The sequence below is a fragment of the Strigops habroptila genome, chromosome 5, assembly GCF_004027225.2.
Source record: "Strigops habroptila isolate Jane chromosome 5, bStrHab1.2.pri, whole genome shotgun sequence".
Lineage (NCBI taxonomy): Eukaryota > Metazoa > Chordata > Aves > Psittaciformes > Psittacidae > Strigops > Strigops habroptila.
The window spans coordinates 61,546,105-61,570,231 of record NC_044281.2 but is presented as its reverse complement, the minus strand read 5'-3'; the positions used below and the strand labels follow the sequence as shown (position 1 = coordinate 61,570,231).

At 44.8% G+C, this 24,127-nt stretch overlaps 1 long non-coding RNA gene across 5 annotated transcripts in view; it reads right to left on the bottom strand.

Annotated features, from left to right (window-relative positions):
* Positions 1-23,558, bottom strand: part of LOC115608162 — a 61,566-nt gene extending 38,008 nt beyond the window's left edge. For all 5 annotated transcript variants that reach the window (XR_003991465.1, XR_003991468.1, XR_003991467.1 and 2 more), the window contains exons 1-4: positions 23,454-23,558; positions 22,145-22,210; positions 18,985-20,406; positions 10,163-10,243 (exon numbers count right to left, since the gene is read on the bottom strand). This is a non-coding gene — a long non-coding RNA (uncharacterized LOC115608162). The remainder of the gene's footprint in view (positions 1-10,162; positions 10,244-18,984; positions 20,407-22,144; positions 22,211-23,453) is intronic.
* Positions 23,559-24,127: the final 569 nt, after the last annotated feature.

The following is a 24,127-nucleotide window of genomic DNA, read 5'->3' as shown; positions in this document are numbered from 1 at the left end:
CACACTGCAGCATGGGCAAGATACCAGGCAGCAGGAACAATTTGAGAGCAGAGGTTCGGGCTCAAAGGAGTCTCAGGGCACAATGTGCCTGATTTCCCCAGATTTCCAGGGACATACAGCATCTTTTCCTACACAGTAAGAAACCTACTGGAAACCAGCCCTTAGCCAGAGGAGACAGTAAGAGGAAAGACAGCCATTAGGAGCCACAAGCAAATAACCGTAAATCACATGATGCTTCCCAACTACTTCTTCACCCACACTGACCGGTGGATGAGGAACAAATTCCAGCCACAGTTGACTATCTAGTAGGTCTATCACTTTCCTCAATCTCTAACACAACAGTTGTAGCCCCACAGGAATCCAGCCACAGCAAACAGAAAGGCTGCTACAAGATGCAATGTGAAGAACTTCTCTGGAAACACACAACCTCTGAGCACAGTTTGCTGAATCTAGCGTCAACTTTATGGAATGGGATAGGAGACTTCAAATTACCATTGGAAATCTTTGCCAAAACACCACTGTGGTGTAAGGGTGGCTCCTGAGACACCACAACAGAAACATGGATCCAAAATCCCCTCTAATTGTAATAAAAATGGAGCCGTTTCATTATGACTGATTTCATTGTGTCATTACCAATTTATCCCACGTAAAGTGAGAGATGACCCTCAGCCCTCAAGGGATTTAGAAAACACTACAGGAGTGTGAGGAGCATATCAGGGGGCTCTGAAAATACCACTAGAAGCTGTCTAGCTGTCTAGCAAGAAATCCCATGACAATCACAGACCATCCTCGCAGTGAGACACGATAGCAGGACAAAGCCAGGAGGTCGAGCTATTAGAGGATCCATGGAAGTAAGAATGCAGGAAATACCAGGCTGTCCAGCTAGTGGTCTGCCTAAGCCCATAACCTGTCTCCAACAGTGACTGTAATTCAGAAAAAAAACCCAAACTCTGCAAGAGGTAATTATACAACAAAGTACAAGAAACAAGATTTTCATGCAACTTCCTCCCGATCACTGTCAGTTTCCAGCTGGTTCCTCTGCAGAGCAAATCCCACGCCAGACCTGACTGTACCTTTATAAACCAGGATTTCCTCATGATCCGCCTGAAATAGCCCATCTCTCTCTGTATCTTTCCTAGCTCACGGCCTCATCAACGCGTTGTGCTGCGGAGTTTCATCATTAACAGTGCACTGGGCCGAAATAAAAACCAAAAAAAGTATTATTTCTACCAGTGGTGAGTTACTGCTAATTCAATTTCAGTGGCTGCCAATCATTGATTTCTAGAGAGGCACATGAAAGGCTACTTGTTTTGTTACCAAGCAGACAGAAGGCATTCTAGTAGTTGTTAAAGAGTTTCTAGGAAATGGCAGGAGAATTAGAAAACCCTATAGCAATAGCAAGATGACTTCCATTTGTGTGTGTCTGGAGGGAGAGCCCAGTGACTCCGGTTGACAGCATGACCCCCTGGCATGCAGGGAAGGCCTGTTTGCTTCATAGCTGTGAACACAATTAACTGATGGAATTTGATCTCACTTGTAAACCTAATAAGCTGGGCTGATACAGGGATGCCAGTAAACCCCATCAACTTCTCTGATAGTTACTAAACAGCCAGTTCTTCACCTGAATCAGCACAGGTTACACAAGTGCTACTTGTACCAACATCCGAGCGCCCTGCCCACTGCAGCTCACACTCTTTCATCTTGGGACATTATGGAAGTGCCCAGTGAAAATATCCATGATTATATTGTAGGGGGTAGCTGAGATTTCTAGGAGACAAAATAGACCCACCATTAAAAATTAGAATTTTCACCTTTGTGGGGAGATTTCTTAATATGCCTTGCAATGGAAGAAGACATTACAGGACCATTCATAAAAACTGCAATGCAATGTCCCCTTTCTAAAGGTCACTGGTGGCAAAGTCCACCATGAAGCCAATGAAATTTTGATGTTTATGGCATTTACTTGCCACTGCTGGCCAGCAAATTCCAAAGATAACGCACACCCGTAGCCTCGCTTGATGGCAAAATATTCTCAGCACTAGCTTGTGACATGCTACAAAACAGCAAAGGGATCAGACCTGGTTTAGAGATTATGAAAAGCCCATGGAAATTATGGAAATACCAAGAGTCTACCATTTTTTTGCATCTGTGGACAACAGCTTGGTAGTTCCAGCAAGTTGTGGGACCTGCAGCACACGTGGGGAAGGACTTGTGGAACTCTTGGAAGATACCATTTATTATTCAGCTGGAAACACAGTTAACGCCAGTGGGATTTGATCTCCCTCATAAATGTGAACAATTTTTACTTAGAGCAGCCAAGTGACCACTAGGGCTCCTTCAGCCTGTGGGACTACAGAGTACAGTTTTAAGCAGTTTTATTAACTTTAGTTTAAATCACTTCCAGTGCTGATCCCCCTAAAGATCAAAGCTGTTCCATCATTTATACCTGGCAGGCAGTAAAATCCTTACGTAAATCTGTAAGTCCCCTTGTTAAGTTTAACATTCATCACTTAACACCACTTAGCAGCCGGCCAGGGAAGAGTGTGCCTGCCAGGTCCAGCCGGTCCCACCTGCAGCTTTGCAGCAAGGATCCAAGGCTACGTAAAAGGAGTCAAAGGCTTCATCCGATATCTGCTCCTCCAAAAGACACACATGGGAGATGGCCCTTGGAGAGCACATCTCTGCTCCCCATTTCATTCGTGCCTCCACTGTAACTATGTCTGAATTCCTTAGGAAATCTCAGAGAGCCGCAGAAAACATTTTGTGCCTAATGAGGCCTTCTTGGACCACAGTGTCATCAGACACTACCATGTCCTGCTAATGAGCTTCTCTCTGTGCAGTGTGGAGCTGCACTGAACTGAACTCTCCCCATAGGACGACACGCCATGAACTGGCAGATTAAACTTTCCACTGGACAGTTGCAAGGCACTGGGATGGCATCCAACTTCAGCTAAGCGGAGTAGGGATTGAGAACATGAATTTATAACCAGCAGCCATCAATGAAGCGTAGGGAGCCATGTGTATAGCATACACTTGGGGAAGAAGACTGGGAACTAGAGAAAAGCTGATTCCACCTAATGTAGGGCAGGCAGGACACAAAAGGACCGTATCCATCCGCTAGAAAACAACACAGAAAAAGCCAGAAGCAGGACCATCATGCCTTTAAGAAAAAAAAAGGGGGAGGGGGATGAAAAGGGCAGAAAATAGATATATCCAACTAATATTGAAAGCAATTATTTCCCTCCTTTGGTTTAGAAAATACTTCCCATACAGACAAGGATATTTAGAAAGAGAATCAGGAGCCCTAAGCAGGGGCTGTAGTAGCAAGAAGGCAAATGGCCCATCCCTAAGAGATGACAAGTCTGGAATGCAAACCATAATTGAGGAAGCAATGAAAGACAAGGATATTTAGATAGCGTAGTAGCAGGAACTACACAAGATAACAAGAGAAAAACAAGAAGATGGAGAGATGGATACCATCCGGAAGAAAACTGCAGCTACCCAACACAACTCTTTCTCTTCCGCTTTAACTGGTACAGATGCGGAGTCTCTGCTATGCGATGTGTCCAACCATTTCTTTGGGAAACACTTTTTCCTGAAGTTTCCTCCTCTTTTTATTTCTCCCTTTCCCCCTCCTTCCTCTCTCCCACTCCCCCCTCCTCCATCCAGGCAGAGATATGTTTCTCTCAGCTGCTTCTGTGCCTGTGACTTTACTGCATGGGGGAAGTCAGTCCGGAAGGTCACCTCTTTCATCAAGTATTCTATTTGCATCCAAAATTGTATGTACATGAAAAATGTGGTCGTGTGTTGCACCTAGCTGCAGACGCAGATGAAATTCTGTGGAAAGCCTGATGCACACTAACCTTTGCAGATGGTGCAGCTATTGCTGAAAAATGGATTGCTTAATAAAGCATATCATCCGACATATTTGCTGCTTGGCTAGCCAAATAGAAGTTGTTTTTTGCACAAATTTCCTTGTCAAATTTGTCAATGTTCATGTCATTTTTGCTTTAGGTCACAGAGCAAGGTGCAAATTCTTGGCATCTTTACTAGTTGCAAGCCAATTTCGGCTATTTCTAACAATGAAGTGAATTTCTCTGAGGATAAGACACTCACTTTATGGGGAGGAAAGGAAAACAGCAGGAAGTGGATAATTTTTTTCTAGGATTTTTTTGTTGTTGCTTTCTCTCTCTTCTTTCTTCTCTTTCTTTCTGAGGGATAACATTTGCATTCATTTATGGACCTTGTTAATTCATAGCAGAGAGAAAGAGGCCTCTTAGCCTATTAAATCATTTACTTAGTTTGACTATTTGGTGCAAGACACACACAGATTTTTTGCATTGGTGCACAGAAAAATTATCCCTTTGTGCAGGAAAACTTTCAAGAGAAGAAAAGATCCATTCCTTTGGTATTCTCAGATGTGGAAGGCAGCAGATTCTCCCAACCATCCGCCAGTAATTTTTTTTTTAAGCCTCACAACCTCTTACACTAAAAGCCACCTAATGTATCTGTTTTGTTTGTTTCTCTACCTGTTCTATATCCTTTGGCTTTGCCTATAGACACATCATGTTCCCTGCTCAGAAGCACATTTTTCAAGCCTATTCCCTTCCTCCTGGGTTTCAAACCTTTTTTCTACATGGCCACTTCCCAGACATAGTCTTAGCAAGCAGCTCTGCTCAGAAGCAAAAGTGAAAACTGCCATGACCATGTTTGCTACGGTAACAACCTTGGCTTGGGGGAGCATTTAAAATGCAGCGTGCTTTTACTGCACTGCCATAGGGAAACAGTACCAACCCCAGGCACTGGGGTGCAGTCCGTCAAGAACCCACAGGGAACATGGGCAGATCATGTAAGCAAATACAGTGTGTCGTGAAAGGGCTGAAACCCCATTCAAGCCCTTCCCCATGGCATGGCCAAGTCACATCATAGGAAAGAGGGCACTCCTGGGCCTCACTGGCCCCTCAGAAGACTAAACCTTGCTCCTTCCTTGGTGCTGCAGGCAGTACTAGCAGCACACGCTTTGGGGTACAGAGCTCCACATCCAGCCATCCACCCTGAGATACCACAGTTTTTATAGCCCTCCTCAAGGAGAGCTGCAATTTAAGTGTCAGGCAGGGTATTTATTTTGCAGTTCCCTTTTTGTTCAGTACCTCAGTAAATAGTGCATTTTCCATTTACTAATAACAGATGCATTCCTCTCTGGGCTGTGGCCATATTCCTGCAGCAATCATGTTTCTCTTTGGAGGATTAATTTCTCCCTGAATTCCTACCCCATACAAAGTCCTTTGTCAAGTATAACCTTTTCCAAGGATGCACAAGTTGCTAAGTGCATCATTCAGTGATCTATTCTTATAAAAGGAGGACTTTGCTGCAGGACACAGGCATTCGACATAATCCCATTTGCCTCCCAGATAGGCTGTCCCTTCAGAAAGTGCATTATTCTGCAAGGAACATTTTGTTTACAAGGTTTATTTTGTTAGCAGGTGTATTCCCACTAGTAAGTTTTCCACTGCACCATTTTTTTTTAAAGGTCTTGTTTGGTAGCCAGATAGCCGAGACTGCCTGTGATAAAGCCAGCACAAGTGATTAATAGCAAAGTCTCTGCCATTTTATTATTAATAGCAGTGTGTTGACTCAATTAAATCCAGCCTGCTTTTTTTGGCAGGCCTTCGCAATTATACATATCATTATGGGCTGCAGCCCAAATGCATCCTGGGAGTAGACCAGAACTCCACATTAACTTTTTCTGGCTCTCTCTTTGCAGGTTGGCCACTGTAACATGTGGGCTATAACCAATCCAGGCTGCTTCGGGGATGGCAGAATAGAGAAAGAAGGACAAATGGCAGTGGTGAGGATCACACCTAGAAAGGGCATGCTCTCCCACAGCCATAAAGAGCCTGGCAAGCACATCCTGGATCCACCCCTCCACACTGAACCCCATAAACACTACGTAAAGTGTCTGGACAATACCTGTTACCAGCAGGGGTGATTTTCCAGCACACGGAAGGGAGTGTTCAGTAATCCCTTCCAAAACAGACTTGCAGGCAGCTTGGCCTGGCTTGACGAGGCACTGAACTGAGGTTCAAGCCTTTATTTTGAGACAGACTCCAGCAGCTCGTGTTTCATGGTGATGAGAGACTCGTCTCCTAGTAAAGCTGGAATACCTCAACTCAAAGTACCCCAAAGCACGCTGTAGACATACGCTAGCACTGGACACACTGCCCCTACCTTTTGAAACATCCCAACTAGTCTGTTGGGAAAAGCCAGTCATGGGGCTAAGGCATAAGACTAGGACAGAGCCAAATGAAGTTCTCAGTGCTGATATGGACTGCATGTGTCATTGCAGGTAAATCTTTTATTCATACAAAGTTCTGTACCCTCCAAACTCAAGAGATCCACGAGTCATTTAGATCACTTGTTATTTGGGAGCACTGAGCTTGGGTGTCGAAGTGGTCAATGGGGAGATGCAGAGACAATGATAGGTTGCCTTACGTTGGGTTTTGAAGAAAGACAGATTCTGGGAATCCTGGACAGGTGGTGAAGTGAAGCACTTGTGGTTTTCTCATAGCCTTTTGTGACAGCCCATCCATAAAATGATGTCCTGTTAATCATGAGAAAAAGCTCTTTTTGGACATGAATCTCATTAGACTTGTATATACAACATCTAGCACAGCGAGAGTCTGATCTGAGTTCTAGGCCTTGCCATCACCCAGGTAACAGATTTTAGCCAGGAAGTGCTGGAGGAACAGTCAGGTCTGGTCCCTTGCAAAAGCAGCATACATTGCCCAGCAGCACTGACCCATCATTGTCCTTTGCAAACTGGGTGGGCTTCAGCTTCCTGCAACCTGATAACCAGAACTAGCAACAGCAGTCACATCCTCTAGCATGCATACAATCGATGATACCTCTCACTATGAATGCTGGGTTTTAATTCCCAAGCCCACTGCTCTCTACAGCTGCAGATCAGGATTCTTCTCTCCAGTGGAGCCTGGAAACATCCCACCTTCCTGTAGGTACGCAGGGCACCACCCCTCTTCCTGCAGCATTGGAGAAGATTCCACTAGCCACAGCTGAAGCCTCACAAAAACCAGTAGATCCCATTTCCCATTACCTCAATACAGGGAGCTTTGCAGCTGGAGGCTCTTTCCAGCTTGTGCTACTTCATCTTCCAGGAGCCCATTAAGACAGGAGGGCACACTGTGCTTTCCATCCCAGCTTGGCCTGTCTCCATCCATGCCATCCATCTGGTTTATTTGCTGGCATCAGACAATCCACAGCTGTGGGGCTCTTGCTAATCCAGGGAGGAAGAGTTTAAGTGTTTGGCCTGTAATCTCCTCCCAGAGCCTGCAATGCCTTTGTGGAAATAATCCTGCTGCTGGACAAGGGAATGCAGAGGAGCTCTGCTGTCTATATTCCCTTGTACAGCTCTCAGCAGTTGCAGTAAAGACTTTATACCCATCTCCAGCCATTGATGAAGCTAATAGCTGCAGAGTGGGACTGCAGCACTGAGTATTATGGGTGACAGACCACCTATGTCCCACAGATCTATAGATCTAACAGATCTGTGGAGGTCCTCAAGGGAAGTTCTCATCAGTCTGTGCAGATGCTTAGCTCCATAAGCCCCAGAAAAGGAACAATCTACCTGGCACCCACATGTGAGCTTTGCATTGTGAAGGGGGATATGCATTGCTATTTCTACAGAACCAGGTGAGTGGCCTCCCACCATCACCTCCCTTACTTCTTCCACCCCACAGGGTGGATTTCCCAACCTAAGGCCAAGCTTTGGCAGGAAGTCTCCAAACTCTTGTCCCTCTTTCTGAGGACCAAAGCAGAGCTTGTGCAGAATGAGTGCCTCATTGAGGAACCTCAGCAACACAAGCAAATGCCACCTGTGACAACACTAAGTTCAAGTACCCTCAATGTGCCTGGGAAAGACCCAGGGAGTTCTGGCAGACAGGATGGGATGGATGCACAGGTAGCAGTGGAGAAGAGGGAACTAGGAGGATTGATGGAGATATTCAAGGGTTTTGTACAACCTCTGCAGACAAAAGAGGCTGCAGATCCTTGGCTGTGGCTTACAGGAGTGCCTCTCCTAGCCCACTGCTAATAAACCAGAATGGTTATTACCTCAGTGAGTAAGTCCGCCTTCCTCTGAGACTTCCCTTAACCCCAGGATGAGCGACCACCAGATTGGAGACGATCAGACATTTGCAAGGGCTGTTCCTGTCACCTCAGGATCAGTTAGTGGGAACTGAGCTGTTATTCCTTCTCTTATCAGTTACGGCAGGAGCTTCCTTGCCTTGTGGCTGAGGCTGCATTGTACCAATGACTCAGAACATAACTAAACCATGTAAAATGTCATCCTGTGTTTGCCATTAATAAGCTCTCAATTAATAATACAAATTTCCAAGAATACCCTGAGCCTGAAACTCAGCGCTGTGCTGCCTAGCAGAGCCAATCAGAGTCAAGCCACCAAGTCAAGCCACAATTAAGTAGCTTTGCTTTCCAGGAAAGATCACTCCTTGCTGCTGCAGTTGGAAAACCCCAACCCCAGCACACGTACAGACCATACTACCCCATATGGGATAAGAACTCCTGTGACTTAGAGGATCCCAGGAAAGCTTTCAGACTGCGGTGAAATAGCTTTACTTTTAAATATCACAAGACCTGACTGTGCTTACTTGCAGGTGTAAGTTACCCACTGAAGTATATGGGGCTGATCAGCTGCAAAAGCAGGAAGACAAGAACTGGAGCTGTGTTTAGGAGGGCCATAGTCAAAATCAAATGCATCCAAAATCACAGGTACTACTATGATGTCAGCTGACCCCAGATTTTCCAACACATATGCAGCATTTCAACAATCAGTATACACAAATGAACTTTTTCCCGTGTTCTCAGCACAAGTACATAGGAAACCACAGGCAGATTTAGGCTTGCATCAAACACACATCAACCTTTCTGAAGGCAGATCTAAAAAGCATGGGGACACAGCCTAAGCCATGTGTATGCCTTCCATACACATAAGGGCAAAGACAAGGAATGCATGGCCACATACCCAGGCCCTGAACCCTTTGCTCCCGCACACAGCTAACCTTACCTAGAGGAAAATACTCCTTTCTCTGGTATGCAGAAAGTATCCCCAAGGACACCTTCTCTTACAGACACACAGAGCAAGGCATCTTCCTTATTTCTGCATCACTCATGTGACTCCTTCTCTGTGCCTACAGTCATATAAAATCTCTTGCTGTGTACATATCTATGTCCACCACACACACCCCCTCTCAGTAAGCAGGCATGCAGACAGACGTGCTCACAAACACACACACCACCCCCAGGAGGAGCTCCAGGTATTGAGAGGTAATCCTCCCTTCTCAGAAAGCCTGGTGAATGGAATAATTAATTTTCTGACAAGCATGAATATCATGCAAAGGCAGCCACCCGGATATGGTGGAACATTTCCAGCCAATATCCATGCGATCTGGATATTTGGATTCACCCATCCCAGCTTCTGCTCTCAGCAGTGCTGACGGCAGCAAAGCTGAGCTTGCTGCACTGACTGGAAAGGCCTCCCGGGTCTGGCTGGCTGGTAGAAGACAGCTGAACTGCTGTGTATAGTCCTCTCTTCCTTATCACCAAAGACAGAGAGACCTTGCCAGCTCCCATTCCTCAACTACTGCTCCCACATGAAATTAATTGCCCCCCACCTCCCACCCCCCACTCTTGTCTCTGGGGCAGGGAGAGAATTCCACAAGCAGCACCAGTCTGCTCAAACCTGACAGTCCTCCCTGGTGGAGAATTAAGGACAAGTCCATGATGCAAGGACACTAATTCTCCAGGCTACGAATAAAACTTTTAACACCCCTACTCTCCTATCCTGGCTTAAGTCAACTTGTTCTGCTCCATCTTACAAAGAAGGGTTAAAATGTTTGTGGAGAGCAACTACAGATCCTAATCCTAGGGGACCAAGAAAGAGGGAGTTTAGAGAAGGAGAGGATACTAGGCAGAACAGTATTTTTAGACAGTAGCTCAAATTGCCAGAGGATTCCCGGTTACAGAGCTATGATGCTCCTAAAGGCTCGCATATACAGCTATTTTCTTCCATGCAAATGTTCAGCCAGTGTTGCTTTAGCATAATTGATTGAAATGGAAAGAATGATCTTACCATGCTGGACATCTGAGCCCCATTCCCAACTCTGCCTTCAGCTTTCCATGCGATCAGGGACAAGTCACCTCTGTTCCACAGCTGTAAGATTAACACAGAAATACTTGGCTTGACTGTTTTGCCTGTAAACTCCTCAGATCACAGGCTCCTCAAGAACTCTTGGTCAAGAGCTAGACCAAGACAGTGCTAGCTGCCTTATTATAAAAGGTTCCCTTACAACTGTAGCACAAGCATGCGTGGCTAGAGACTTGCAAATATGGTCACTTGCACATTGCCCAGGATACGCATGTGTATCCATGCTCCTTGCACAGTGCCATACATGTCATATCAGTAGTCTCTGCACATATCCTACCACTTCAGTGCTTTCAGCTTGGAATTCACATCAGGGAAGATAATACTGGCACAACTCTTTCGAGAAGAACTGAGGCCAGGGACTTGACTGTATACTCTTCGACAGGAATTTACTGAGGATTTTTGTAAGAGTTCAAGTCTAAGTCAAACTACAAAGTGATAAAGTCAACTTGCCATTGTGTAGATTGGGTTCTACCAACCTTCTGGTTCCAATCCTTCCCAGTACACTTGGATCTTTGAATTTTTTCAGAGACAGTCATGACACTTAGAAATACTGCTTGGCTTTTACTGGGAATTGGCAAATTACACACTCCTTTGTGTGTATGAGAAATATCTTAATCTTCTTTTTTTCTCTAAGAAAAGCTAGGAAAAGAACTCAGGGGAATTATCTTACTGTAAAATCACGGCTTACAAGTAAAAGCAGAGTCATGAAAAGCTAAAGGTCCTTTAAAGCTAAAAGTCATGCTTAACTTGCTTTTTCAGCTCCTGGGGATGTTGTCCATCTACAAGAGCTCAGTATGTCACTATTTATATTTGCCAATAGGTCCAACAAAAGAGAGAAATGATTGTTGTGTAAGTCATTGCCCCAGTCCTGAGTACATTGGGAAATTCCCACGAATATATACAATACAGAAGGAAACAAAGGCATCCAAATATCTGCTTAGTAAATGATATATCTAAGCTTTTCAAAGAGTGACATACCAAAGCAATGAGGAATTAGTCAAAACCTTGGATTAGATATGGGTTCAAACACTGCTCTCCTCATGCTAACGTGACTTCCCAGCCTTGTGTGCTGGGCTGAAGCTACTCTGCCCAAGACCCTGGAATTAAAAAACAAACAAATAAATAAATAAAAAGAAAAAAAACAACCCCCAGGTGGAGTTTTCAAGAGTAACAAGAGGGCTTAGGGGTGCAAGTCGGTGAGATGTGTGTTCCTAAGTCCCTCCACTGCTTTGGAAGGCTTCCAGCCCTAGGAGTAAAATAAGAGGCAGGAGATATATATGGCTACTAGGCTAATGAAGCTTAATTTTTTCCAGCTCCCATTTATTCTTTGGTTTCACTGCAGAGCATTGATTTCTCATTCCTGCACCTTTTAGATATGCATATACACAAGCACGTACATTTCATATATTGGCAAATGTATATACACAGGCCCAGGCATGGGAGTGTGTTTATACATGTAAAGCAACTGCGTATTTACAAGCTGTTTCTAAGGTTATAACATACATTGCTATTATGAACTGCTTCATTAACCTGTCAGTCAGGTTATTTTCTCTCTTTCTTCCCTCTTCCGTGTTACTCTGTGTGTTGGAAGTGAAGCATGTGTGTTTGTGTAAAGTGTATTATTTCAGACCTTGCAGACACACAGACACACATGGACGCATGCCCAGGAATTAATACGGTTTCATTGATGCCTCTCCAGGAGCTTGGCTCTGGCCTACCCTCTGGACTTCACTAGCCATGGAGATGCCTCATGCAGTCATTTATCACCCAGCCCCTGGCCAGTGGCACCGGGGTCCTGGCGCTGCTTCCCCAGGCAGCCTGGCTGCTGCACAGGAGGAGGGGCCTGTCTGCAGCATGTTTGCAGTTTGGAAGTACTGCTGATGGGCTAGTCCCCAGTAAACCCCCCAAAAGTGCTGATGTGCTGAAAGCAGCTGACACTGATGGATCTGCTCTCATCTTGCCTTTCAGTCCCGCTGCAAGAGAGAAGAGAGAGAGGAAGAGAAAGAAAGGCAGAGATTAACTCTTTTGTCACAGAGGTCTGCAGTTTTACAAGGCAAGATAAAGCTGCTCTCCAGGTTGGGTGCAGATGGGACCAGCTCAGCACAGTCTGTCTGATTCTCTATGGAGTCCAATCCGGGGGAGAAAAAAAAAACGCCTGAACTGCACAATTATTTACTGACAGGGCCAGTGCTGCCTAACTGAGCCTTGTAACTTTCCTTGTGGTTGCAACCACAGCTAGGAAGACCAGCAGGGATGCCTGGATATGGTCCTGGGCAACTGGCTTGGGGTGGCCCTGCTTGAGCAGGGGGGTTGGACAAGAGGTCCCCCTTCCCACCTCAATCATTCTGTGAGTCTATGATTCTCCCAGACCTGCACACCAGCTATTAAACCAACAACGCTGCTTGCAGCCACACTGCTTTAAGCAAACACACCGCAGGTATATCTAGACAAACCTACCCAGACTGATTAACACACACAAATGCAGACCCTTGAGGCATGACACACGCTGCTCAGCCAGCAAGACACACTCGTGTGGATGCAGGCTCAATAAACACAGACATCCAGGTGGATTCTGTGCTTCAGACATTCCTGTGTATGAAATCACAGAGTGGATTTTGCTTGTCCCTGATCCATGCATCAGACTCCCCAAACCATCTCTCAAGCTGCCATTTTAATACTCCTCACTAGACCCAGTCAGAATGTTTCCTTGAATCAAACCAAGTTTTACCAAAATTGACCTATTTGGGCAACTGGATGCATTTGGATCAAGTTTTTCTTGGGAACACCATCGCCCCAAGGGGCTCAGATATGAACCCCGGCCTGCATTTTTATGTCATTCAGCTGCACAAGAAGCATTTGGAAGCTTTCCCTCTTCTCTCACTGTGCTAGAAAGAAACTTCAGCAGCTGCCGAGGAGTAGGACTGTCACCTTCCAGACCTCCTCTCTGTGAAGGACTAGCAACGTATCCACATGGATGTGCCTTTTCCCCACATGGTCACATAGACCGTTCAATGCAAATACAGTTAGAGGTTCACCCCATCTCTTTCAGTGCCTTTGCACAGCTGTAGCTAGCACTGGCAATGTCACAGGTACAGCAGGACCCCAAATTCTCACATACCCAACTGTAGGACCAAACGCCCTCAGAAAGGCAGACTGTGCTACATTAAGCCTAAGCGCACAAGCAGATACCTGTATTAATACTAACAAAAGGGAAACAACAATAACACTAGTGCTAATTCTAATTAATAAAAATGTTAAGAAACATTCTTGTTACTACTGAAAATCTCATTTCACTTGTAACTTTGATTTTCCTTGATTTGGAGAGTGGAAGAGGGATACTTTTTCTAGGTTGTTCTTAAAAAACAATCTTAAATCCATACTGAAGCCTTGATCATTTTACAGTTTCAACAGAAACTTTCAAATACCATCTTCCAAAAAGAAAATTTCAGATTTTTAATCAAGAGAGACACCCTGTGTCACAAAAACATCATTTTCCCAGTGGAAAACACTGCTGAGCTCCAACACTGTACAGCTCTTATTCTTGCCTGGATTTTTCAAGCCTTGTTTGTCCTGCATTTGTGTTGCACAGTTCACAAGTATTCCCAGCAGCTTCAGGCAAACCAGTCATGGGGTAAAGTACAAATTAGTATGAATAAAGGGGGCAGGAGCCAGCCCCTGCTGAATGTTAGGGTTGTTCTAGGGTTACTGTCAGGACTGGGGTCTTCTAGTGCCGAGCCTGATGCAGCTTTACAAACACATAGAATCATAGAATCATAGAATCGTAAGGGTTGGAAAGGACCTTAAGATCATCTAGTTCCAACCCCCCTGCCATGGGCAGGGACACCTTGCCCTAAACCACGTGGCTCAAGGCTCTGTCCAACCTGGCCTTGAACACCGCCAGGGATGGAGCATCCACAACCTCCCTGGGCAACCCATTCCAGTGCTTCACCACCCTCACTGTAAAGAACTTCTTCCTTATATCTAGTCTAAGCTTCCCCTGTTTAAGTTTGAAGCCATTACCCCTTGTCCTACCACTACAGTCCCTAAGGAAGAGTCCCTCCCCAGCATCCTTGTAGACCCCCTTCAGATACTGGAAGGCTGCTATGAGGTCTCCACACAGCCTTCTCTTCTCCAGGCTGAACAGCCCCAACTCTCTCAGCCTGTCTTCATACGGGAGGTGCTCCAGCCCTCTTATCATCCTCGTGGCCCTTCTCTGGACTTGCTCCAACAGCTCCATGTCCTTTTTATGTTGAGGACACCAGAACTGTACACAATACTCCAAGTGGGGTCTCACAAGAGCAGAGTAGAGGGGCAGGATCACCTCCTTCGACCAGCTGGTCACACTTCTTTTGATGCAGCCCAGGATACGGTTGGCTTTCTGGGCTGCAAGCGCACACTGCCGGCTCATGTTAAGCTTCTCGTCAACCAGCACCCCCAAGTCCTTTTCTGCAGGGCTGCTCTGAATCTCTTCTCCACCCAACCTGTAGCTGTGCCTGGGATTGTCCCGACCCAGGTGTAGGACCTTACACTTTGCTTGGTTAAACTTCATAAGGTTGGCATCAGCCCACCTCACGAGCGTGTCAAGGTCCCTCTGGATGGCACCCCTTCCCTCCAGTGTATCAACCGAACCACACAGTTTGGTGTCGTCGGCAAACTTGCTGAGGGCGCACTCAATCCCACTGTCCATGTCGCTGACAAAGATGTTGAACAGGACCGGTCCCAACACCGATCCCTGAGGGACACCACTCGTTACAGGTTTCCAACTGGACATCGAGCCATTTACCACAACTCTTTGCGTGCAGCCATCAAGCACATAGAAAGAACCTGTCAGATCTGCAATCCACCCATCATAAAGCCCATCAGCAAAGATAAGTACATTACATTTGGACACAGACACACTCCGAAACACAGACACATCACCACAGCAAAGCCTCCTGCTCTCACATACACTCTGCTGAACATACAGTCCTTCCTGAAACACAAACAAGATCTGCAAGCCAACAAACAGAAAATGAGGGGAGTTAAGGAAAAAATCCTGAGGTTTTGTTTTTTTTTTTTTAATTCATAGAGACAAAAAAAAAAAAAAAAAAAAAAAAAAGAGGCCTTTTAATTAGTTTTTCTTTTTAAGCAATTTTTCTGAGGAAATCTTGACATGCTTTTTGCCACATCTTTTCGGTTTTTGCCTATTGCCCCACGTTTCCTTTTAATGACAAATTCTAAACACTAAGTTAGACTCCCAGAGTCTAAAAGGGCCTTGCAGAATACTGCTCACATCTAGGGGATGATTTAAAATGAAACCTGAAGTAGAGATCTGTTCTAAAGCCTGAAAACAAGTTTGAAATTTCAAAGTTTCCCACCACACACAAATAACAAAAATAATGTCACGATGTCACATACAGACAGTCTAGGAAACAAACCCACCAAGGAATTATCGATCATCTCTTCACATGTCCTTAATAAAATCTTGGTCTAAAAATCCATCTACAATATGCCATCTGCCACACACTGAGATGAAATATGGTGTGTGCTCTTGGCATCTAACACTCTGATGAACCATTTGTGAAATCTCTGCAGAATTTCACATTCTCAGTAACACACTTTTCTAGGGCAGTGATTTTCAACTTTATCTGTGGGCTCTTAAAAATTAAAAAAATCAGCCTCTGAAGGGCTTAAAAACCAATCTGTAGATAGCTGTAGAGCTGGTTTGAACTTGCCTTTCTCAGTTAGTTTTGCAGACTCAGTTAGGAACAGCCAAAAGTCCCCAAAGGTCCTGTGCACCCTGAAACCAGTATTTGCTGCTGTAGGGAAGGGCTGTAAACACCTCTGAACAAAACCTGTCTCCCTCTCCATCTCAGAGTGCTGACAGCACTGAGAGGTGCTTAAGCAGGACACTTGAGCAAGAGCCTGCTTTCAAGCACCTGAGGAGTGCTGGTGGAACAGTGAATTCCTCATGTGCTGCAGGTCAGGCAAGCGCATAAGCTGTGGAGAAGTGGAGCCCTAAGCAGCCACCACAAAGCTGCTCCCACCAGCAAGTGCCACCCAGCTGCCAGAGCCCCACACTCAGGGAGAACGCCTGGACAGGAGACAACTTTAGCTCCACAGCCCATGCACCCACGTCAGCACCCTCCACTCCCAGCGGGACCACAAGGGCCCATTTATTCCAAGATATGAAATTTGTATTGTTTCTTTATTGTGCTTTAATGAAACCCTGTTTATTCTGGGCTTTTAATTCTTTCCATCTATTATGTTTAGACAACTCATTAACAATCATTTGTTATCATTAGACTTCAATTTTAAGCTCCTTTTCTCAGAGGAGGCAATGCGGTGCTTTTAAACATATTTGCATCATAAACAATTTCAGGGCCCTATGTGCCATCTATTACCCTGGCCTTTCCCCACTTCTTACCAGCCTTTCTGCTTACCCAGGCTGGAAGGCGCTGAAAGAGCCTTGCTGGGATTTTGGCTGGGTCCAGGGTAATGCATGTTTTCCCCCGGGCCTGAAGCCACAGAGGGCTCTGCATTAGGACAGCAGCCTGGTGCATTAATAGCAAACTCTTGAAATCCCAGGTCATGTAATGGTGAGCTGCTCTTTCCACTGGGATTAATGACTACATGCTGCAGCTGAATTCATTAGGGCCTGCTAAAGATAGCATGCTAGCCCAGGATAATGCGTGGGCTTCATTCTGCTCATTTATGGTTGTTCAGCTCCACCGGATTTAGTGAAGTAATTCCTGATTTGCAGCAGGGTCCCTCGTGTGCATGCCAGATAAGCACTACGTCACACTTTGCATTCATTGACAGCTCCCAGTGGGCAAAAATCTGATCCCTGTTATGTCGTGTAAATCCAGATCAACATTCACTGAGGCTGCAAGGCATCCCTCGGATAGGAAGTGGCATCAGCATGCACAGAGTGTGGTTTGCATGATGAAACTTGCTCTGATAGAAAGGAAGTCCCTTACATTGTATAGAAAGCAGGAAAAAGTTGCCTTTTTCCTCCTGGTTTTTCTGTTTTGCTTGGTTCTGTATTCATCATACGCTGCACATCACCAACCCCAACCAGTAAAATACAGCAGAAAAAAGAAATCCCTAACCCGGAATCTCTTATGTATGTTTTGATCTCCAGAATCCCATTCCAAATTATGCTCAAAAAATGTCGGATGTGCCAGTCATATCCCCTCTTTCCCACATCCCAGTGAGCAACCCAATGATACATCTGTTTAGAAGTTTATATCTTATTAGTAGCATTGCTAGATCATCTCTGTCAGTGCCAAGTCCTGTGCTCTGTGCTAATGCATTGTCATTGTTGCCTTGCTACGCTGGGATTTGGCTTTTAAAGCTCATCTGGTGGTGCTACCCCATGTCCAGTAACATGACAGGAATGCACATTTTGGAGCTATTGTGTTTCAGTACAGCCCCAGCAGTTCTGAATAGCAGTCCAAAAGAAAACTGCTGCCCAAACGCCTCAATTCTGCATAGCTTGTGCCCAACTTTAAAGATTTGGAGGCCATTCAAAGGGATTTCAGTTGTCCAAAAGCCCCTTCACACCACCAAGTGCAAAGGAGGTATCGCATGCAGTCAAATTTTGCTGGCTAGAGTGCACACGCAGGGGAACAGCAAGCTGGGCCACCACACCTATTATAGCTTTCTATGTGGATGTCTGTACCTTAAACAAAGATGAAAAAACTCTATACATGATATTGAGGACTGTTCATGGAGTTTTTACACCTCTGATGAACTCTACAGCCTGTGCTAGAGATAATGATGATCCCAGCTGCAAGGCTCCGCCCTGCATGCTAAGTAAATTCCTGTAATTTTCTATGCTTCCTGTTGTTATTTTGATCCAATTAAAGACATTGCAGTTAAGTGAAAAGTCATGATTGGCTAATTGGATTTAGGAAGGCAGAAGACCCATCGGGGCCAGGTTTAATTTAGGTTGCCTTAAAATTTCTAAAGCCACTGGCAGACTAGAAGAGGTAAGCTCCATCCTTGGCTAGCTCCACATTGGAGAAAAGGGATTAGTTAGTTTTTCAGTGAGCTTCCTGCTGCCTTGCATCCACGTAGCTTTCCCATTCCAATGCCTGCATCAGAATCTCTTTTTCGGGAACCTGCCTCCTGCAATGGTCCTTTATAGATCTCCCATGTGCCCTTCCTCTCTTGTCCCCACTCTGGTCCTGCACCATTCACCATTTCTCCAGCTTTCTCTAAAAATCCATGCAGTCCCCTCCCCCAAAACATGCACTCCCATGGTTTTTAGGGTACCTTTGTGCAAGTCACATGCATGACTGGACCTGCACTCCTGCATGTGGAACAGGACTCAAACTCCTTTGAAGTCAAGTGGAAGTTTTACCACTCTGGTTGAAGAGGTTCAGCACCTGGAGAGCTCAAAACACTTCCCCACACACCAAGTGGCCAACTCCTTCCAGGTGCCCTAGATGCAGACCTCTGGGGCTCCAATCATGCAGTGAGGTGGATACAATAAAAGATCAGTTTCCATGAGTATTTGGAAGTAACCTGAAGCCTATGGGTGATATTTCCAACATAAGCCATTCAAAAATGGTGTGCCATATGTGCTAAAACCAGAAGGTTCACTGAAAGTCATTAAAATACTTTGTAATGTCATAGATCCTGAGTACCTTATGAATTTTAAGCTTCTCAAACTATTTAGTCTGATTTAACGCCCATCTTGGAGATAGAAACATTGAAAAGATAACAAAATGAAAGCACAGCTGACATTGTCATATGCTTACCTGATTCTAAGGATCAAGGAGTTTCAGAAACTCAGTAGTTTTCATGAAACATGCAAGAAAAATAGAAGAGTTACTAACAGTACCACCTAAATGCACAATAAGCCACTTGCATAAGACCAGTAACAATCAAGAACTGTATCCTAACAAACATTAACAAAAGTAAACAATAGTTGAGATAGAATCTAAATTCCCAGTTTCAGGACACTTTCAAAATACCTTTATGGTTTTTGGTTTGTCTGTTTTATCTTTTTTTTTTTTTTTTTGGTCTTTTTTTTTTTTTTTTTGTATTTTTAAGATCATCTCTGAGCATTTAGAAAATCTCAGGAATTTCCAATCTTGCACTGAAAACACAAGACTTTCAAGATCTCTGGGCATGTTAAGAAGCCTGGCTACTAATATTTGTAAATATTTGCAGCGTTAAATACTAGGAAGAAGAATCACTTGAATCATTACCTGGCATAATTCTGTTCCTATTGAAATAGGAAAGATAAAGAGGATCAGCTAAAGCAACAGATTCCTTCTACCTGTTGCATTTTTTTAAATAAATCATTATTTTTATTTTGGTTGACAACTGCAGTGGAAATATACTCCCTTTCCCACCATTTCTAACCCCCCTGAGGACTTTTCAAGGCTCATTTCAACTGAGTCCTTTTTTGCAACCCTGGTCCTTCCCCCCAAGGATGTTTGTTTCTACCCAAAAATCTTTAACATCATTGTACTTTTACACAAATGTTTAGCACATGCTTCCTTCCCTATGGTCTTGTCAGTATTGGACCACAAGCCAGAAATTGCCAGGACCCAAGTTCCCAACTCCTCCTGATCTTGGCATTGACTGCCTTTCAGAACCTGGCCCCTGAGGCTTCACAGTTGGCTCTTGAAAATCAAAAGGGCCCCTCCTTAAAATCACAGTCCGTGCAAGTTTGTGTCTTCCACTAAAATTAACATGCTGGACAGCAGATGGGACAAACACATGCTAGAGGCCAGATCCTTATGTTGGTTACATCAGCATCATCTGCAAACTTGGGGGAACAAGGGCAAACAATAGAACTAGAGCAATTTATGTGAGCAGTAGGTCTGCCCTCCTGCTGGCTAACAGTAACAGTCTGGATTTTCAAGCAGGGGCAGGAAGGGAAGAAAAGAAATAAATACCTTTATATAAAATTCCTAAGAGGACCCATGCTGTGACGCTTCATAACCAATTCAGATGCTTTAAAAAATAAACAAAGAACAACACACCACCATAACACTTCACCAAGCAAGAGGCTCCACAACTGCCTTTGGAAATCCACACTGTCCCCAGGAATACAGAGGTGACTTAATTTTGCCCTCTCTGCTCCCAGTGTCTGATTTACACCTCCTAAAAATACCTACTTATGGTGAAAATAATCATGGTGCAATATTATGGAAGTTTCCGGCAGCATCCTGCAAAAGAGCAAAGCCCACAATGTTCAGACAGAGCACAGAAGAATGATGTATGACACTTTGCAAATAAAGTGCTTCCTCTTTGGAAAGCTTTGACTTCTTTGCATGGAAGACCCAGATCCTGGACTAATATTCTCCCCTCTGCCCAACTGTCCTCTTGATTCTTGGCCTCATTGATTTGGGGACATTCATTCCTTCTTACCATTTCTCTTTCCTAGGTTTTGTCTGGCCATCCTCAAGGCCAGAAGGACCATGCAACTTTGTGGTTCTACCTAAGTCCTCCTTTCCTCCTGAAGTTTTCACACATCCTTCTCTTTGGGATACAATGTCTTCAGTTCCTTCCATTCAAGTTACATGTAAACACTGTCCATTTATTCCTTTGTGCTTGCCAAAGGGACATTGGCACTTAATGTCCTGAGGAGCCTGTGAAAATGCCAGCTGGACACTAGGAGCAGCAGGGATTATCTGTCTAGATAGTCAGACTTGAGAGACTGTCTTGGATTTCTGATAACAGTGAATTCAGAATAAGCACCTCTGCTTTTGGATCCTCCAGCAAGTGTAGCACAAAGATTTCTGTGCTCCCAGGTCAAATGTGTCTCCTTCATGGACAGGCTCTCTGGACACATCTGGCATGTTATCAAATTAATTTCCATTGAGCTTGATCCAATGTTCATCAAAGTCAATAGTGACATATCCTGGGTCATGCCGGAGGTCCAGTAATGCTCCATACCTTCCCATATGTAATCATTTAATTACCTCCCACTAATTACTTCTGCAGGGTGTTCAGCCTGCAACACCTCTTCCTGATGCTCCCTAGAGCAAGCTTTTGCCCAGGAGAAGGGGTCTGGGCTGACCCATGTTATAGCAAGGGTTCTGCAGGCCCCTCATTGACTCACAAGAGACTCAACAGCAAGCAATGGGAAAATATATTATCATTACTTCTCTTGATCGGGATCTATTTTCTGAAGGTCTCTTTGAAGCAGGAAACTCTGATCACATCTACACACACATTCACTCTTGTGTCTACGTATGTCCAAAGACAACCGACCCCAAAGGTCCAAGAAGACTGCTATTCTCAAAAACAATAAAGCTCTCAGCTCAACTTCAAGGAAGAGGCAAAAGCAAATGATCGGAGAGAGCAAGAAAGCAAGAGAGACAGAGATAAAGAGAAAAAACCAAGGGGAAGATGATTTTCTATCAACAAAACAGCAGGGACGAATTCTAGTTCATCTCATCGGAAACGTCTCCTTCGTGTGCAAACACCGCCTGGAGCCAGCACTAATCTCCCAGATTAAAGCCTTTTAATAGCAATTAGTCCTCTCTGCACTAACCTACTGGACACTCCACTGCATATTTGGGAAAGGGGGGAGGCTAGAGGGAGTGTCACCAATAGTTTAACTCATAAGTGCCCTGATGTGTCTGAAAGCTTGTCTTCCACATGCACTTTTGCACATAGGCCAGGACGCTGTTGCAATGAAACCTATTTGGATTGTAGCAGACTTATTTTGGACTGTAGCAGACTTTAGACTACAACACCTAGATCTTCGTGTTGCATGTGTAATACTCAGGTGAGTCGGATCAAACCCAGATCCAGGAGATGGAATTTCAGAATGGCATCATGGCAAGCCAGAAGCATTAGCCAGCTACAGTCAGAAGCACTGACCTACCCCCAGCTCCAAGGGCTATCCCAGCTGGCAACAAGAGACAGGCACAGGCCACAAGATGTCCTTAGACCTACCTTCATGCCACCAGCCTGCTGAAGCAGCCTTGGTACTGCTCCTCCCTAAGACACCTTCCACCATCCCTGGAGAAAAGAAGGAGGAGAGATTTTTGTTTCAAAAATTGATTTTCATTGGTTCATCTCTATATCCCATCCAAAGCCTTCTGTAACCTCTCTGTGAGTGTTTACAGGAAGCATGAGCTGGTGCCCCATCTGGGTCTGGCAGAGGGAGCAGCTCCAACCTCCTGCACAGGGTGGGAGGGAGGCAGATCGCTACACCAGGAAACACAGGTCCTACAAAAAAGGACCTCAGATTGCGTATCAGCCCCACTAATAAACTGAGCAGCTTGGATGAAATGTCTGAGAGGGGGAAGAGGAAAGTAGAGGACACTGGTGCGAAACAGCGGTCTCTGCGCAGAGACTCTGAACTTCCCAAATGACAAGCCAAGCAGAATTTCTTGGAAACAGCCACATTAGCTGCCCTTCGAGCTATTAGACCACACAAACAGGACAGAGAAAAACCTTCCATGAGGTGACCGTAGGGGGGGGAGGAGAAACTACCCTGAGCCATTATTATCCTCTCCCCCACAAGCAGTGGGAGCTGCCAGAACCCCTGCACAACCCAGTGGTGCCCCCCACCCTCTAACACACACACACACACACAACATCCATAGGGGTAGTGCAATTACTATTCAGGCTGGGGGCTGAAGATAGTCTCCTGGCCCTTCTTCTAATGTAAGGTTATTGTAATTGATATGAAGGTAATTGATAATGTGTTACGGTGAATAATGTCTTCAATTTTCTGCTAAATCCCATTTTTGTAGCCATCTGGGCTCCTCCAACTGCCCCCCTGGGACGCAGAGTAATAGATAGTAATTATTCTCAAGTCATTTACTTTTTCAAAGTGTTTAGTGCTTATCTGTTTTACAATTAAAATGGAAACGACCCTGATTCACTTCCTTTCTTTTTTATTTAAATAGCATTCACACACACACACACACACTCTCCTACACGCACTGGAGCCTGGAGGGTGTGTGCCTGTGTGTGAGAGTGCATGTGTGAGTGCATATTATTGTCATACAGAAACATACAGGACAGAGGTGTGTAGTTCATCATGCACCTTCACTCAGAGGCGCTGTGAGAGTACAATCACACAACACTAAGAAATACAAATTGTGTTCCTTCCCCTGCTTGTCCCCATGGTGACGCTCAGAGTGAATGCCTCAGAACACCCCACAGAAACACCCCTGGGGATGCACCCAGTGCACAACGTAACAATGCAACACCTCACAACATACCCCAGAAACACGCCACTAAATACGCTTACCTCACCTAGGTCTGGGGACTATACTTTTCCACAGGATCAGCCACTGGACTAGAAATCAACTGTGAGTGCATTAAAGTGACAGCATTTCAACCCAATACTGGTAATCTGTAAAAAGATAAAACTGCAAGTTTTAACAAGATATACAGTTATACCCAGAATACATTTAGGCATATAAATGCAGAGAGACATATTAACATATAGTAGATGCTAGAATATACATATAAATACGCTAATGTAAGCTATTAAATGCGCCACCAATGAAAAGCATACTTTGCACAGAAGCTAAACCTATTTCAGTATATGATCCAAACCTCCCCAGCATTAGCAGAACCCCTTCAGGTTCTGCCTCAGCTTGTGGTATGCCAGGTGAGACGTAAACAAGCATATCCGTGATGTTCACAGGGAGCCACCATGCTAGGTTTAAGGATTACTGTAACAGTTGTAGCCTAAGCCTTCGTAACCAATGCACAGGAACATCTGCAGCTGCGAACTACCTCAGTGAAACTCTTAGCAAAGAGGGCTAATATGAAAATGGTTCAGGAACTTTCCTGGGGCCAATAGTGTGGATTTTCTCACACAACAAGTGTGTGAGAAAATCCAACTCATTTGAAGATGAGCTCCAACGTGCAGAAATAAACGCAGTGGAAATGCTGCTGTTTCTATGATGGTTTGAG